Source organism: Harpegnathos saltator, unplaced genomic scaffold (assembly GCF_003227715.2).
Source record: "Harpegnathos saltator strain DR-91 unplaced genomic scaffold, Hsal_v8.6 scaffold74, whole genome shotgun sequence".
Lineage (NCBI taxonomy): Eukaryota > Metazoa > Arthropoda > Insecta > Hymenoptera > Formicidae > Harpegnathos > Harpegnathos saltator.
In genome coordinates, this window is record NW_020230582.1 from 191,654 (window position 1) to 207,065 (window position 15,412).

The 15,412-nt window shown below is 40.5% G+C and overlaps 1 protein-coding gene across 2 annotated transcripts in view; it reads right to left on the reverse strand.

The window, feature by feature from the left end:
- Positions 1 to 13,761, reverse strand: part of LOC112590162 (uncharacterized) — a 90,846-nt gene extending 77,085 nt beyond the window's left edge. The window contains exon 1 of one of the 2 annotated variants that reach the window (XR_003114041.1): positions 13,635 to 13,761. The gene's annotated coding sequence lies outside the window, so the exon portion shown is untranslated. The remainder of the gene's footprint in view (positions 1 to 13,634) is intronic. The other variant, XM_025305959.1, reaches the window with a different exon arrangement.
- Positions 13,762 to 15,412: the final 1,651 nt, after the last annotated feature.

Below are 15,412 nucleotides of genomic sequence, written 5' to 3' on the forward strand. Positions count from 1 at the left end.
TCAAGTTCTAGATCACTTTCATTATCAGAGTAGTATTCAAGTTCTTTTTTAGTAAGTCGTCCTTTCCTATCCATATTGGGGTATTTATAATTTGATTATAAAATAACACACGCAAGAAAGACACAAATGTGATGCGCTCGGCATTACATCTCAATTATTACTAACGAATTTATACATTGTATCTGACTCAGCTCTAGCGAAGCGACAGGTCGAAGCGTGTCTGTGCACGAATTATCTCGTAGTTAGCTTCCGCGAAGAGGTTTCTGTTACATGAGCCAACTACGAAATAATTCGTAACATGTTTTAAAAAAAAAACATTTTTTAAGCTTTTTGATTATTACTATGTACTATTATTAAAGTTTTTAATAATATAACATGATTAAATGAAATTGGCTCTTTAGACCGGAATCGTGAAAAATTCCGTGGCAGTCAACATGTTAAGGTCAAACCGGACTTTTTTAGGACTGAAAATCCATACTTTTGACCTAAAAGTGTCAAGATTGAAAAATTTTGCGTTCGGATATGATGTTTTGAATCTTGACCTTGTTCTTAAGGTTATGTGTCAGTCATATCAAGGTCAATTAATCTTTTTAGGCTGGAAACACATACTTTTACCCCCCCCCCATAATGTGAAGAGTGAGATTTTACGTTACATACGAGGTCACACTCCGATTGTTGGTAATTCCTCAATATCGGGCGCCATTTTTGATCGGTCATCTTGAATTTGTAAAATCCAACGTCGGATTCGATTTCAGAAACGACTTCAAAAACTCCTTAAACGAGATCCAATTTTTGTTATTCTTAAATATCGGCCGTTATCTTGAATCGGCTATCTTGAATTTGCAAAATCCGACGTCGGATTCGGTTTTAGCGAGCTCAAAAATCCCAGGATCGATATCCGAAAAATTTATTCGCCATCGATAAAGTGTATGCTTCAAAGTTTTTATTTGTCTCGATTCTATCAGTGTCAAACAGATAATAGATTGTTTTTCAGTTTTCATCGATTTAACATGTTTTGATGTCATTCTAGTCCGTTTTAAATTATTATCATATCATTATTAACGATCAATGGTACATTACTTATTATTTTTATTTAAAGGTAAGGAAACCGAATTTTTTATACCAAATTTTTGCAAATTTTTTGTTTTCAATTCCAAATAGCTTCTCTTACAGAGCATGAAAGAGTTTCGCTATTGATGATGAGAGGATGGGGGGATAGACAAAGGTCATACAGTGAAGTGAGATTGGTGTTCAATAAAAACTTTCGTAATGAAGGCGAAGGTATTACAACATCGACTGTATCTCGCACCATCAGATGATTTGTAGAAACTGGGAGTAATAAAAACCGCCAAAAATCTGGGAGGCCAAGGTCCCAAACGACAGAAGAGTGACAATTTGAAGTAGCCCAATCATTTGTTGAAAATCCCAGATTGTCAATTAGAAAAGCATCTCAACAGCTTCAAATGAGTGTATTATCAATTTCCAAAAATCTGAAGACCATTAAGTTTCATCCCTACAAAATTCATCTCCACCATGAGTTGAATGAGGATGATTTTGACCGCAGGGTGCAATTTTCAGAAGTTATGATGCAAAGAATTGATCAGCAACCGAACTTTTTGCATAATATCGTTTTTTCAGACGAAGCGTCTTTTGAAATTACTGGTAAGGTAAACCGTAATAATTTTAGATATTGGGACAACGAAAATCCTCATTGGATGCTTGAAGCACATACGCAGCGACCTCAAAAGTTGAATGTTTGAGCAGGACTTTATGATAATCAAGTGGACCTTTTTTTATAAATGGGAATTTGAACTCAGAAACCTATCTACAGCTTCTAAGAGAACAAATTGTTCCATCAATACAGAAGATTGTTGGTGATAATTTTGATGATGTTTGGTTCCAGCGAGATGGGGCACTGCCACATTATGGACGCATTGTTCGGAACTATTTAAACGATACTTTCCCAAATCGATGGATAGGTAGAAGAGGAACAATCGAATGGTCACCGAGATCGCCCGACATTGCACCACTTGATTTCTTTCTTTAGGGCTACATAAAAATGAAGTTTATTTCACTAAACCTCGTAACCTGGATGAGCTTCAACAACGGATCATAGACGAATGTGCTGCAATACCTCCAGAAATGATAAGGAGTGCGACTGACAATATGTACGTCCGCTTAGCACACTGTCTAACGGTCAATGGGGGACATTTTGAACATCTCTTGTAATCTCAGGCCGAGTTACAAAATGCTTTGCCTTCGGTGGCCGGGACTAACTGAACCTTGCCTTCAGTGGTCGGGTTTGAGTCACCTTGCCTTCAGTGGTCGGGTTTGAGACACCTTGCCTTAAGTGGCCGGGTTTGAGACATCTTGCCTTCAGTGGTCAGGTTTGAGACACCTTGCCTTCAGTGGTCGGGTTTGAGACACCTTGCCTTCAGTGGTCGGGTTCCGAGACGCTTTACTTTCAGTAGACTTCACGATCAGTGAAGTAACGAAAAACGCATAATTTTGAGAACAAGGTCAAGGTTAAAAACGTCATATCCGAACGTAAAATTTTTCAATCTTGACACTTTTCGGTCAAAAATATGGATTTTCATTCCTAAAAAAGTCCGGTTTTACCTTAATAATAATCTTAACTCATGACCTTGAGAATAAAGACAAGGTCACGGCTGAATGTCCCTCGTTGACCTCTACATTCTTGTTCTTATGCGTAACGTTGCTCCCTAGCACGTGCATTTTCGCGTTTTCAGCCTAAAACAAGCTTAGACCTTTATGTGACCTTCAGAGGTCAAATTTGGCAGTGTTCAAGGTCATATCCGAACGTATAATTTTCCACTCTTTTCATTTCTGGGGTTAAAAGTATAGGGTCCCGTTAAAAAAAATTGACCTGACCTTGAAATGACCTTCAAAGTTATTGTCAAGATCAAATCCAAGATCACCTTCAGATAGCCAGGAAAAAATCATAAAGACCCAGTACTTCGCATTTTTTCTAGGACTTATATTTTTTGAGTTATTCTGCTCTTCCCGGACTTTTATAACACCCTGTATATATATATATATATATATATATATACATACATAGGGTGTCTCAGAACTTTGGGACACGGACTCCGTAGGGATATAGAGCTAAGTGAAATGAACAAAAAAGTCCTATACCAGAATGTGAAAATCGTAATAGTTTTTTAGTAATAACCGCGTAAAATTTGACGTTTTCCACGCCCATCGCGGCCTATAGGCGCTCCGCGGCAAGCTGTGTGCGTAGGAGCTGAGCAATAACGCATCTCGCGCTGACTGTCGCGATGGCGCCTTGGCGATTTGACGCCGCGCGACGGTTAACGCGAGCCGCATTATCGTTCAGCTCCTACGCATACAGCTTGCCGCGGAATGTCTATAGGCCGCGCTGGGCGTGGAAAACGCCAAACTTTACGCGGTTATTAAAAAACTATTACGATTTTTACATTATGATAGATTTTTACATTATGATGATAGAGGAATTTTTTGCTCCTCTCACTTAGCTCTATGTCCCTACGGAGCCCGTGTCCCAAAGTTCTGAGACACCCTATATATATACAGGGTTTGTCAAAAGTGCGGAAATCCTTAAATAATTTTTGTAAAAATGAAAATATCAAAAAACGGTAAAATACGTATTTTGATTTTTCAAAAAAGCTACCCTATGACATGGATACCGATCATTCCCCATCCTCTGGTACGTGGGGGTAAAAGGGGGGTTGAAAATTTTAAATTGAACTAAGGGTCGAGTGGGGGCTCATTTGAAAGGTCTTTTCATAACAAACACATTCTTAAAATTTTAAGTCGCTACAACCCCCCCCCCCATTAAAAATGGCGGCCGTTCTAATTTCGAAATTGCACTTAGTGTTATCCAGGATCAACTGCGTGGAAGTGGCATGAATCTGATCCCTTGTGTGTGTGTGTGCGCGTGCGTATGTGTGTGCGTGCGTGTGGGTGAACAAGTGTGAATATGTTGTATGTATAGTCGTGATAGGTTGCAAAACAGACGATTGAAAACTGTCATCTCTCTTTAATGATTCAAAACCTTTTACTCCGTGTTTTAAAATAAATTTTACTCAGTGTGTTAAAGTAAATGCTGAAAGTGGCTGCCATTTACTTCCTGACAATATGCCAATCTTTGATAGAATGCAGAAATGGCTCTACGATTCGTCTCAAAAGGTATTAAATCTATTTCATCCCTTATTCGCTGTATCAATTCTTGGATGTTTTCAGGTTTTGTTTTGTAAACCTTACTCTTCAGATGTCCCCATAGATAATAATCAAGAGGAGTTAGATCTGGTGACCGAGGTGGCCAATCCTCTCCTCCCCCATTTCTGTTCCTTCTTCCTATCCATCGTAATGGAAAAGTCTCATTTAAAATTTGACGTGGCCCTAAACCAAAATGAGCAGGAGCTGCATCATGCTGAAACCATATTTCTTCGAAATTATTTGGGAAAATCTTTCGCATGCCTGGAATTATTTGATCTACAAGTAATCTGTCATACCTTTGAACGTTCAGATTTTCTTAAAAAAAAAAAAAAAAAAAAAAAAAAAAAACAGTCCTATTAAGTAATCATCTATTATTCCACACCATACATTTATTTTTTGTGGATATTATGTGTGAGTTTCCCGCACCCAATTCGGATTCTCATCTGACCAGAAACGAAAATTTTGATTATTAACTTCTCCCGTTAACGTAAAAGTTAACGCGAGAAGGGGAGTTGTCGGCCAAGGGCCTGAGAGGCCTGAAGTCCCAGGCCAGAGCCAGAGTCCTGGACAAGTGGTCGGCCGAGTTGGTTGACCCACAAGGACCCGAGCTCCAAACGGCCGAGGCTGTCCACCCCTGCCTGCCCGAAATGGCAGGCAGGAGGGGATGTGGACTAACCTTCCATCTGGTGCAGGTGCTGACCGGGCACGGGTGCTTCAGTCGGTACCTGCACCGGATTGGTAAGGAGCCCACCACCTGATGCCACCATTGCCCGGTACTTGAGGACCACCACGCACCATACGCTGGCTGCATGCCCAACATGGAGCCGGCAGCGCCGTGTCCTCGCCCGGCAGGTGGAGTGCCGCGTGGGGAATCTCTCGCTCCCGCGCATGGTGAAAGCTATGTGCGGGAGCGATGTGTGGAGGGCGGCGGCCTCCTTCTCTCGGGACGTGATGTCCAGGAAGGAGGCCGCCGAGTGGGAGCACCGCCCCGGAAACCGCCGCAGGGAGCGGCGGAGAGGGCGGCGCTCCCCGGGAGTAGATAGTGGGCCAGAAGTGGCGCCGGCCGAGGAGAGGCCACCGATTCGTCGGGGGCTCTTTCGGCCGCCTCGGGCCCGCCTCCGTCGGCGCGAGGGGAGACGGGGTTAGAACCGACTCCCCGAGCCACGGACTAGGTATGTCAGGGGAGGGTGAGGGCCTGTTTGAGGATGGGCCCCATCCCCCTAGCCCCCCACGAGTAGTGAGGGAGGCTTAACAGGAAAGGCGGGTGGATGTCCCCCCTCTCCTTAAACGAACTGGAAGGCCAACCCGGTCGGGAAACCGGCCGGGGCACCGCGCCTCCCAATTCCCTTCTGGGGAAGAGGCGCAGTACTTGGACGTGGGGCTCCATTAGAGCCTCGGGGCCGGGGTGTTGGGGAGGGAATACCGGCGTAGTTCCCCTAACTCCCCCCACCACGGTCCGAAAGGTAGACACCTCGCAGCGGTTTTAGTCGGTAGGAGTCCGACATAACCATCGGCCCCCAAGGGCCGAGGGTATCTATGATGGATTTCTCCTGCGTCAACAAAAAAAAGTAACTGCTTAGTCAGCTTACACAAATATATTTCTATTTATCCAGAAATATATATTGGGTGAGTGCAAAAGTTCGTGCGGAGTTTCAATAGATGGAGTTATAAGCGTCGTAAAGTGTTGTCATTAATACTTCCATCTACATATTATATAACGTTGGAAAGGTGACGTCTTCAGCTGTTATTAAAAAAAAATCATTTGTTTTCATACAAACTGCTTCGAGAAATATCACTTTAAAAATGAGTATCGATAAGGTGCATTTACAGCATGTTATGCTTTACGAGTTTCGGAAGGGAATAAACGTTGCCGCAGCCATAAAAAACATTCAGGATGTTTATCAGGATGAAGCACCAGCTAAACGAACTGTGGAAAAATGGTTTGCTAAATTTCGGCGCGGAGAATTTAACCTTGAAGACGAGTCACGCTCTGGTCGACCTTCTGACATTGATGACGATGTTTTGCGTACTTTAGTGCTCAATAATCCGCGAATTTCAACAGAAGAAGTTGCTACAGCACTAAACGTTGACCGATCAACCGCTTTTCGGCGTTTAAAAAAGATGGGATTCGATTTGAAGCTCGATATATGCCCCATTTGCTGACCGAGAAGAACAAAATCAAGCGAATTTCTGCAGCCGTTTCTTTACTCGGGCGGCTCAATAACGAGTCGTTTTTGGATCGACTAGTGATGGGCGATGAGAAATGGGTCCTCTACAACAATGTTCAGCGCAAACGGACATGGAAACAATCAGGTGAGCATGGTGACGCAATGCCAAAGGCCAGTTTGCACCCGATGAAGGTGATGCTCTCTGTTTGGTGGGATTGCAAGGGCATAATCTATTTCGAGCTTCTCCCCGCTGGCGAAACGATTGATTCGGACAAGTACTGTCGCCAATTAACCAATCTGAATCGAGAAATAAAAGAGAAATGTCCGATTTTGTCAAATCGCAAGGGAGTCGTCTTTCATCACAACAACGCCAGACCACACGTTTCGAAAAAGACGCTGCGCAAACTGAATAGCTTGAAATGGGATGTCTTGACGCATCCACCGTATTCTCCTGATATCGCACCATCTGACTATCACTTGTTCCGGTCATTGCAAAATTATTTAAATGGAAAAAACTTTGACTCTTTGGAGGCCTTAAAAAACGGCGTCTCTTCGTTCTTCGAATCTAAACCGCGCAGTTTTTATGATCGAGGCATCCGTATGCTGCGAGAACGTTGGGAAAAGATTATAGAAAACGATGGAGAATATATCATTGATTGAATAAAATGAATTGATTGAATTTTATAATATATTATAATAAAATGATTGAATTTTTGTTTGCCTAATCACTGTGTGACTTTTACTCACAAACTCCGCACGAACTTTTGCACTCACCCAATATATTGATTATCTAGTAGTAACACAGTTATTATGAGTAAGTAATACAAACGAGAGAACTATTTTTTTAGCCATGATCTGCATTTTAAATAACTACGTTAACTCATTTATTTATGTAGTTAATGAAATGACTAAGTTTTAAACGTCTACTTAACCTCACTTCCTCTTTAGACTACTGCCTTTTCGAAAAACTTATATACATTGGTACAATACGCTAAAGTGAAACATAATGATTTCATTTTAATTAAATGCATCAGTGTGCATTAATCAAGATCTGCGAAAAAGAACAGACCGTTTGTAGCCGATATAGACAATACAGCACTGATGTACTCATTACATATCTTTTGCGTTCTATAATAGCGCCATCTGTAATTTATGCTGACTAGGCAGTTACTAGACATAGTGTAATGTACAAACATAACCTTTCTTTTGCATCTGCTAACAAATTGTAAACTGCTGATAGCTACATGGTAATCAGATTGTTTTTTTATAAAAGCAGCGCCATCTATTATCATATTTTCTATGTGATTACTAGACGCCAACTGGATCACAACATCTGATTATAAATACTCAATCAGTAATGAGCAAGTACTAGGCTAGAAAGCTGTATCTTTCCAAGCTAGTAACTAGAAAGCCAATATTTTCTAGTTACTATGTTCTGAATCAGATGGACTTGATAAAATTCTAGTCGGGAATCTTCACAGATAGTTTTCGATGGTGCATGTTCGTCGTAGGCCTCCTCAAGCAAACGACGTGCTTCAACTGCACTTTTTTTCAAGTTAAAGCAGAAAAGTAAAGCTTCCCGTAAATGCTGTTTATTTGGCACAAAACTCGACATCTTCGTTGTTAGAAAAAATATTTTTGCGTTACGATGTGTTGGTATTACGACTGGTTATTGTTAACAGATGTCCAAGCTATGAAAAAACACAACGTCAGACATGTAAGTCGACTACATGTGTCGTTAGCGCCATCCATGTGTGAAACCCGGAAACTTAGTTGCGCACCTAGTAGCACACCCTTCTGATCCCATCAAATACAGAGCATTGCGTTCTTTCTATGGATATTCCGTTTTGGCGTCGATGTTGAGGATTAGCCGAGATCGCAAATAGTTTTTCGACGTTTGGAGTTGTCAAAATAAATCCATTTATCATCCCCAGTGATGATACGATGTAAAAATCCTTTTCTTTGTTGCCTAGCAAGCAGAATTTCGCAGGTGGTTTTTCGCCTTTCAATGTCTCTTGGCTCCAGTTCATATGGGACCCATTTTCTTTCCTTGTAAACTTTTCCTAAGGCTGTCAAACGATCGGAAATGACAGATTGAGCACAATTTAATGTTTCTGCAAGTTGCTTTTGCGTTTGAAATGGGTCGTCTTCGTCTACTAATGCCTGCAATTTTTTGTCTTCGAATACTCTTGGCCGTCCAGAACGCTCTTTGTCCTCTACATCAAAATCACCAATTTTAAAGCGTCGAAACCATTCTCTGCATATTTTATCGGAAGGAGCATTATTACCATAAACTTCTACAAGCATTCGATGAGTTCCAGCTGCAGTTTTCTTCCAATTGAAGCAAAAGATTAACACTTCGCCCAAATGACGCTTATTTGGCTCAAATTTCGACATTTTCGATGCAGTGAAAAACAATGTTATTGATGTAAACGTATACTTTTATGTGCTGAATATTATTGACAGATGTCAAAACAAACTATTAAGTTTCGTTTAGACATTAGCGGTTAACGACAGTTCTAGCTATAGCTACTTGTCGCTAAACGGGCAGAACTTTCCGATTTACCTAATATATATAAAGGGTTTTTCAATAAGGGCGGGTCGATGTTGCAATGGAATAAAACAAGTTGTGTGTGAGATATTAACGAAATTCTTTTTTATTTGAAAGGCCCATGTATTATGCCATTATGTGTGGAATATAACATCGTTAAAATGTCCGCCGCGGCTTCTCACGGTGGCACGGATCCGAGTGGTCCAATTTTCAATGATTCTGCCGCATAGATCCGGCTGAATTTGAGCGATGGCCTGGATTATGTTGCTTTAAGGGCATCGGTGGATTGCGGCTTATTGGCATGGACCTGCGACTTCAGAAAACCCCACAAGAAAAAGTCTAGCGGGATCAAATCGCACGATCTTGGTGGCCAATTCACGTCACCTCTGCGAGAGATAACCATACCCTCAAATCGTTCATGCAGAATGTCCATCGTGGCGTCCGCTGTGTGGTACGCAGCGCTGTCCTGCTGGAACCACATGTCGTCCACGTCCATATCGTTCAATTTGGGCCAAAAGAAATTGGTTATCATCGTTCTGTAGCGCTCGCCATTGACGGTGATGGCCTCACCAACGTGGTTTTCGAAGAAGTACGGACCAATGACGCCACCGGCCCAAAATCCGCACCAAACAGTAACTTTTTGTGAATGCATTGCTACCTGTTGAACCTCGTGTGGGTTGGCGTCGTGCCATATACGGCAATTATGCTTGTTAACATAGCCATTCATCCAAAAATGTGCCTCGTCGCTAAAGATGATTTTTCGGCCAAAATTGGGGTCCTCTTCCAAATGCTCCGAAGTCCAGTCAGCGAACAAACGGCGTTGTCTATGGTCATTAACTTTGAGCTCCTGGGCCAGTTGGATCTTGTACGGGTGCAGTCCCAAGTCCCGACGCAAAATTCGCCAAGTTGAAGTCTGCGAAAGGCCGAGTTCTTGTGCACGACGAGGAATTGACTGCCTCGGGTTCTCCTGCACACTTTCACTTACAGCGGCGATATTCTCGGCCGATCTGGCGTTCCTTTGACGTACGGGTGTTGGCTGATCGTTTACCGAACCGGTCGTCTCGAATTTGGCCACCAAACGTTGGAGAGTCGACTTTGAAGGGCCACCTCGTCTGCCATAAAATGGGCACAACGCGCGCAACGTTTGCACTAACGAACACTCATTTTGATAATAAAGTTTTATCATTTGGACGTGCTGCTCAATCGTGTAACTTATCATGGTGATTTGGCATCAGCGACTGAATAATAAACAACAGGTTAGACAGACGCCGCCAAAACAACATGGCCGCCACAGGCTGCCAACATCGACCCGCACCAATTGAAAAACCCTGTATAAACAATCGCGGTCTGAACAAAATTCCGTGTTCGTTATGTCCGAAAAGATTGGGCCACTGAAACCGGATTTCACGATTAAGGAGGAATGCCAAGGGAGATAGAAAAAAGAAAGAAAAAGGAAAGGAAAAGAAAAGAGAGAAGAAAAGAAAAAAAATAAGAGAAAGGGGTCAATCAGGCAAAAGAAAATATAAATTTTAGGTAAATCGGAAAGTTCCATTCGTTTAGCGACAAGTAGCTATAGCTAGAACTGTCGTTAACCGCTAATGTCTAAACGAAACTTAATAGTTTGTTTTGACATCTGTCAATAATATTCAGCACATAAAAGTATACGTTTACATCAATAACATTATTTTTCACTGCATCGAAAATGTCGAAATTTGAGCCAAATAAGCGTCATTTGGGCGAAGTGTTAATCTTTTGCTTCAATTGGAAGAAAACTGCAGCTGGAACTCATCGAATGCTTGTAGAAGTTTATGGTAATAATGCTCCTTCCGATAAAATATGCAGAGAATGGTTTCGACGCTTTAAAATTGGTGATTTTGATGTAGAGGACAAAGAGCGTTCTGGACGGCCAAGAGTATTCGAAGACAAAAAATTGCAGGCATTAGTAGACGAAGACGACCCATTTCAAACGCAAAAGCAACTTGCAGAAACATTAAATTGTGCTCAATCTGTCATTTCCGATCGTTTGACAGCCTTAGGAAAAGTTTACAAGGAAAGAAAATGGGTCCCATATGAACTGGAGCCAAGAGACATTGAAAGGCGAAAAACCACCTGCGAAATTCTGCTCGCTAGGCAACAAAGAAAGGGGTTTTCACATCGTATCATCATTGGGGATGAAAAATGAATTTATTTTGACAATCCCAAACGTCGAAAAACTATTTGCGATCCCGGCTAATCCTCAACATCGACCAAAGCGGAATATCCACGGAAAGAAGGCAATGTTCTATATTTGATGGGATCAGAAGAGTGTGCTATACCATGAGTTGTTGAGAAGTGGTCAAACAGTTACAGAGGGTCTCTACAGAGGACAAGTGATCCGTTTGAGCCGCGCATTGCACGAAAAACGAGTAGAATATGAAACGACACAGCATAAAATAATTTTGCTTCATGACAACACTCGGCCTCACGTCACAAAATCTGTCAAGGAAACGTTAGAAGCACTTCGCTGGGAAGTGTTACCCCATGCGGCTTATTCACCAGACTGTGCCCCTTCCGACTACCACTTGTTTCGATCGATGGCACACGCACTTGCTGAGGAATGCTTCAATTCTTATGAAAACATCGGAAAATGGGTCTCTGACTGGATAGATTCCAACGATGAGTCATTCTTTCGCCGCGGAATTCGCTTGCTGACCGAAAAATGGGAAAAAGTTATCGCTAACGATGGACAATACTTTGGTTGATGTACTTTTTCATTTTGTTTCTTAAATAAAGCCATACGTTTTGTAAGAAAACGGACGGAACTTTTCGATTGACCTAATAACTTACTGCTGGTTCTATGATATTTGTCGAAAATGAAGAGAGTAATTGTTGTGGGTCTGTGAGGGTGGATGACCCAAGTTCTGCGCCAAGAATCGAAAGCTAGTTTCAGCTGGATCGCTCACAATAGCTCAAAAATACACGAGATCGTTACACAGAATAATTAAAGACTGGAGGAACACTAATCTGTCTAAGCCACTAGTAGACTAGATTGTTAGAAGACCCTGAAGGGGTGCTGAAGAGGAGCTTCTGTCCTGACTGCTGGTCTGATGAAAAGTGTGTGGCCTTTTGGCTTTTCTCAAAACGTCAGCTCGCTTGAGAGAGTAGGGTTTTGGGGGATTGCTTCGGAAATCTAATTTTTATAATATAGTTATAGGACTGTGCTTCAAATGTTTTTTAGAGGTGGGAATCAAGAGAGGAGATAGGATGCATCCGCCAATAAGAAGATTTCGAGAGTCTCTTTGTTCTTACAAAAAAAAACGCGGCAGTCTTAAGAAGGAAATATTAATATTTTTAAGAAGGATGTCGCGATATTGTTAACGTTGACTAAGCGCGTGGGAAACAAGATCGGAGTTGGTTCAAGGATTGTTAATATTTCCGGAGCATCAAAACTTCCAGAGATTCCAGGGTCATCGCGTCGTGTGATAACATACCTGTGCACATCCGGCCATATAATAAGTAATAATTAATTCAATTTCCTTATTTATAAAAGAAGTCTAGAATGCGCGGAGTCCGCAGGACGTAATAATCTAATGTCAACAACAGCTTATTTCATTCTGATAAGAAATGTAAACAAAACAACTTATCGTACAATACGACAATAGAAAACTATATCTATATACAGTATCCGAAAATTACATCATATTCATTAAATTTTCTTTCTAATAACTTTTTAATAACAATGGGCGACTGCTAAAACCTTTGGATTGTTACTCAGGAGGGTTGGTTCTATAATACATGACAACATCAAGACCGTGGGAAAGTGTCTGTTATTATAAATATTCACCGTTTTATGAACGTAGAATTATTTATGATGCTGCCTGAAAGAGGACAAAAAGTCATTGATAAAAATAGACAATACATTACTACATAAAATTATTTCGTTCCATGAAAAATTGTCTTTTATTTTCTTAAAAAAATCTGCAATTACTTAGTTGCCAAACCAATATGAAGGTAAGAATCTCCTACAAAGAAGCTCTAATCAAAAGCGGCAACGTCAATCGACTGAACGACAACATGCATCAACTCACTCAAAACGCTCGTAATGTTCTACCCAACTTACACGATGAATTGATAAATTTACTGTAGAGAGTAATGAAACAATTAATTGCAATTACCATACTTACTTCTGAACTCATGACCTTTTGCAACATTCAATTCATTAAAGATAGCAATCTAAAACGCCAATGAACTATCATAACATAGCCAAGAGCTGAAAACTTCTTATCTTCTCATAACATTAACATAATTTTAATGAGACACACTTTACTAGAAGTTATCCAAAAATATATGGGTACTACATTTATCACACAACGCATCCCGATGACACAGGTCATGATGGCACTAACATTCTAATAAAAAGCAAATTTAGGCATCACAAAAATAAACCCTTTCGTGAAGACCATATACAAGTCACAACAGTTGTTGCGGAGGACTGACTGAAACCTATTACAATTTTGGCTGTCCACTGCGCTTCTAAGCACAATATCATACAGGATGCATTTTTCTTTAAAACCTTAAGTTACCTTTTTATCACAGGAGACGACTACAATGCAAAGCATGAATGTTAGGGCTCTAGGATATCTTTGCCGAGGAGGCGAGAACTATTCAGAACTATTGATAAATTAAATCTAAATATGTCTTCTGACCACCTTACTTACTGGCATTCTGACAGAACTAAAGTTCCGGATTTGATAGACTTCTTCGTCACTAAAGGCATACTTATCCCTTATACTAAATGCGAATCATGTCTAGAATTATCTTCCGATCACATCTCAGTACTTTTCACTGTGCAAATTGTAAAAATAAGAATAAATGTTTTGCATAACAAAAAAATTGGCCTCTATTTGAGATTATTGAATCAACTCTAAACATAAAAATACGTCTCGAATCAGATAAGGGCATTATATTAGTAGTGGAACATCTTAATACTTGCATTCAAAACACAGCTTGCGAGGCTATGCTGCCAACCAACTACACAGACCCGTCACTCTCTTTTCGTTATAAACTCCTTCCTTATATCCTTATAAATATAAACAAGATCGCTGAAAAGAGAAAATTCCAGAAAAAAATGACGAGACCAAGTGTCCCAAGTTAAAAACTCAATTAAATTTCTTAAGCAAAGACATCAAGCAGTCGCTCGATAGCAAGAAACAAGAGTATTCAGTCCTACCTACAAAATCTTGATGCCACAGCTGCAACTGAGTACTTTCTCTGGAAAGTTACTAAACGCTTAAAACACCCTCAAGTTTCATTTCCTCTGCTACGTCGTCAAGATAGTAGGTGGACACGCAGTGATATAGAAAAGGCTATAACCTTCGCCGACCATCTGTTGCAGGTTTTTCTTCCCATCCTGACGAAGATAACCTAGAGAATGATGTCAACTCATTAAATCGCTTTAGATTACTTTTCTGATAAGTTTCCTGCAATTACCAAGAAGGAAATATTATCTACTATTAAATGCCTAAATCCAAAAACGGCTCCTGGTTATGACTTAATAACTAGTTGATTATTAAAAGAGTTTCCTTAAGTTGATTTTACCTATCTGATCTACTTGTTCAATGTCACGTTGAAGCTCAACTTCTTCCCACTTCAGTGGAAAGTTGCTTATATAGTAATGATTTTGAAGCTAGATAAAAATCCAGAATATCTTAAATCGTACAGATCTATTAATTTGCCGCCAACAATGTCTACAGTTATGGAGTGGCTATTTCTTGCAAGACTAATGACAATAATTGACAAAAAGAATCTTATACCTAAACTATCAATTCGGCTTCAAACGCAAGCACTCCAATAGACCAAGTCTACCGAATTATGACCAAAATAAATCATTCCTATGAAATTACAGAATACTACTTCACTATCTTTTTGGACATTTCACAGCCATTTAACAAGGTTTGGCATAAAGAGCTCCATCAAGATAAAAAATTCAATCCCCTTTTGCTATTATAAGTATCTTAAATCCTATTTGACAGATTGCAAGTTCTCGGTTAAAAACGATGAGACATTAACTAATCTATATGAAATCCGAGTGGGAGTACCTCAGGGTAGCATGCTTGGATTTATCCTCTACCTCTTCTATACAGCGGATTTTCCAACCACGTCACACATAATGACAGGCATCTTTGCAGATAATAAAGCGATACTTGCTTCACATGCTGATCCCAAAATAGCTAACAGTATATTGCAATCTAGCCCTAACAAAATATTACATTGGCTCAAACAATGGAGAATCAAAGTAAACGAGACCAAATCCATCCGTGTAACCTTCTGAAACGAGGAACGTGTCCTACATTCATATTAAATGTCATGGTGTTCTAATGCCCTAAATGGAAGATGTTAAATACCTAGGTATGCACCTAGGCGTCTTACTTGGCGCAAAAATATAGGATGTCCTATTTTAAACGCTCCAGGCAAATATTTCGAAAAATATGGAAGA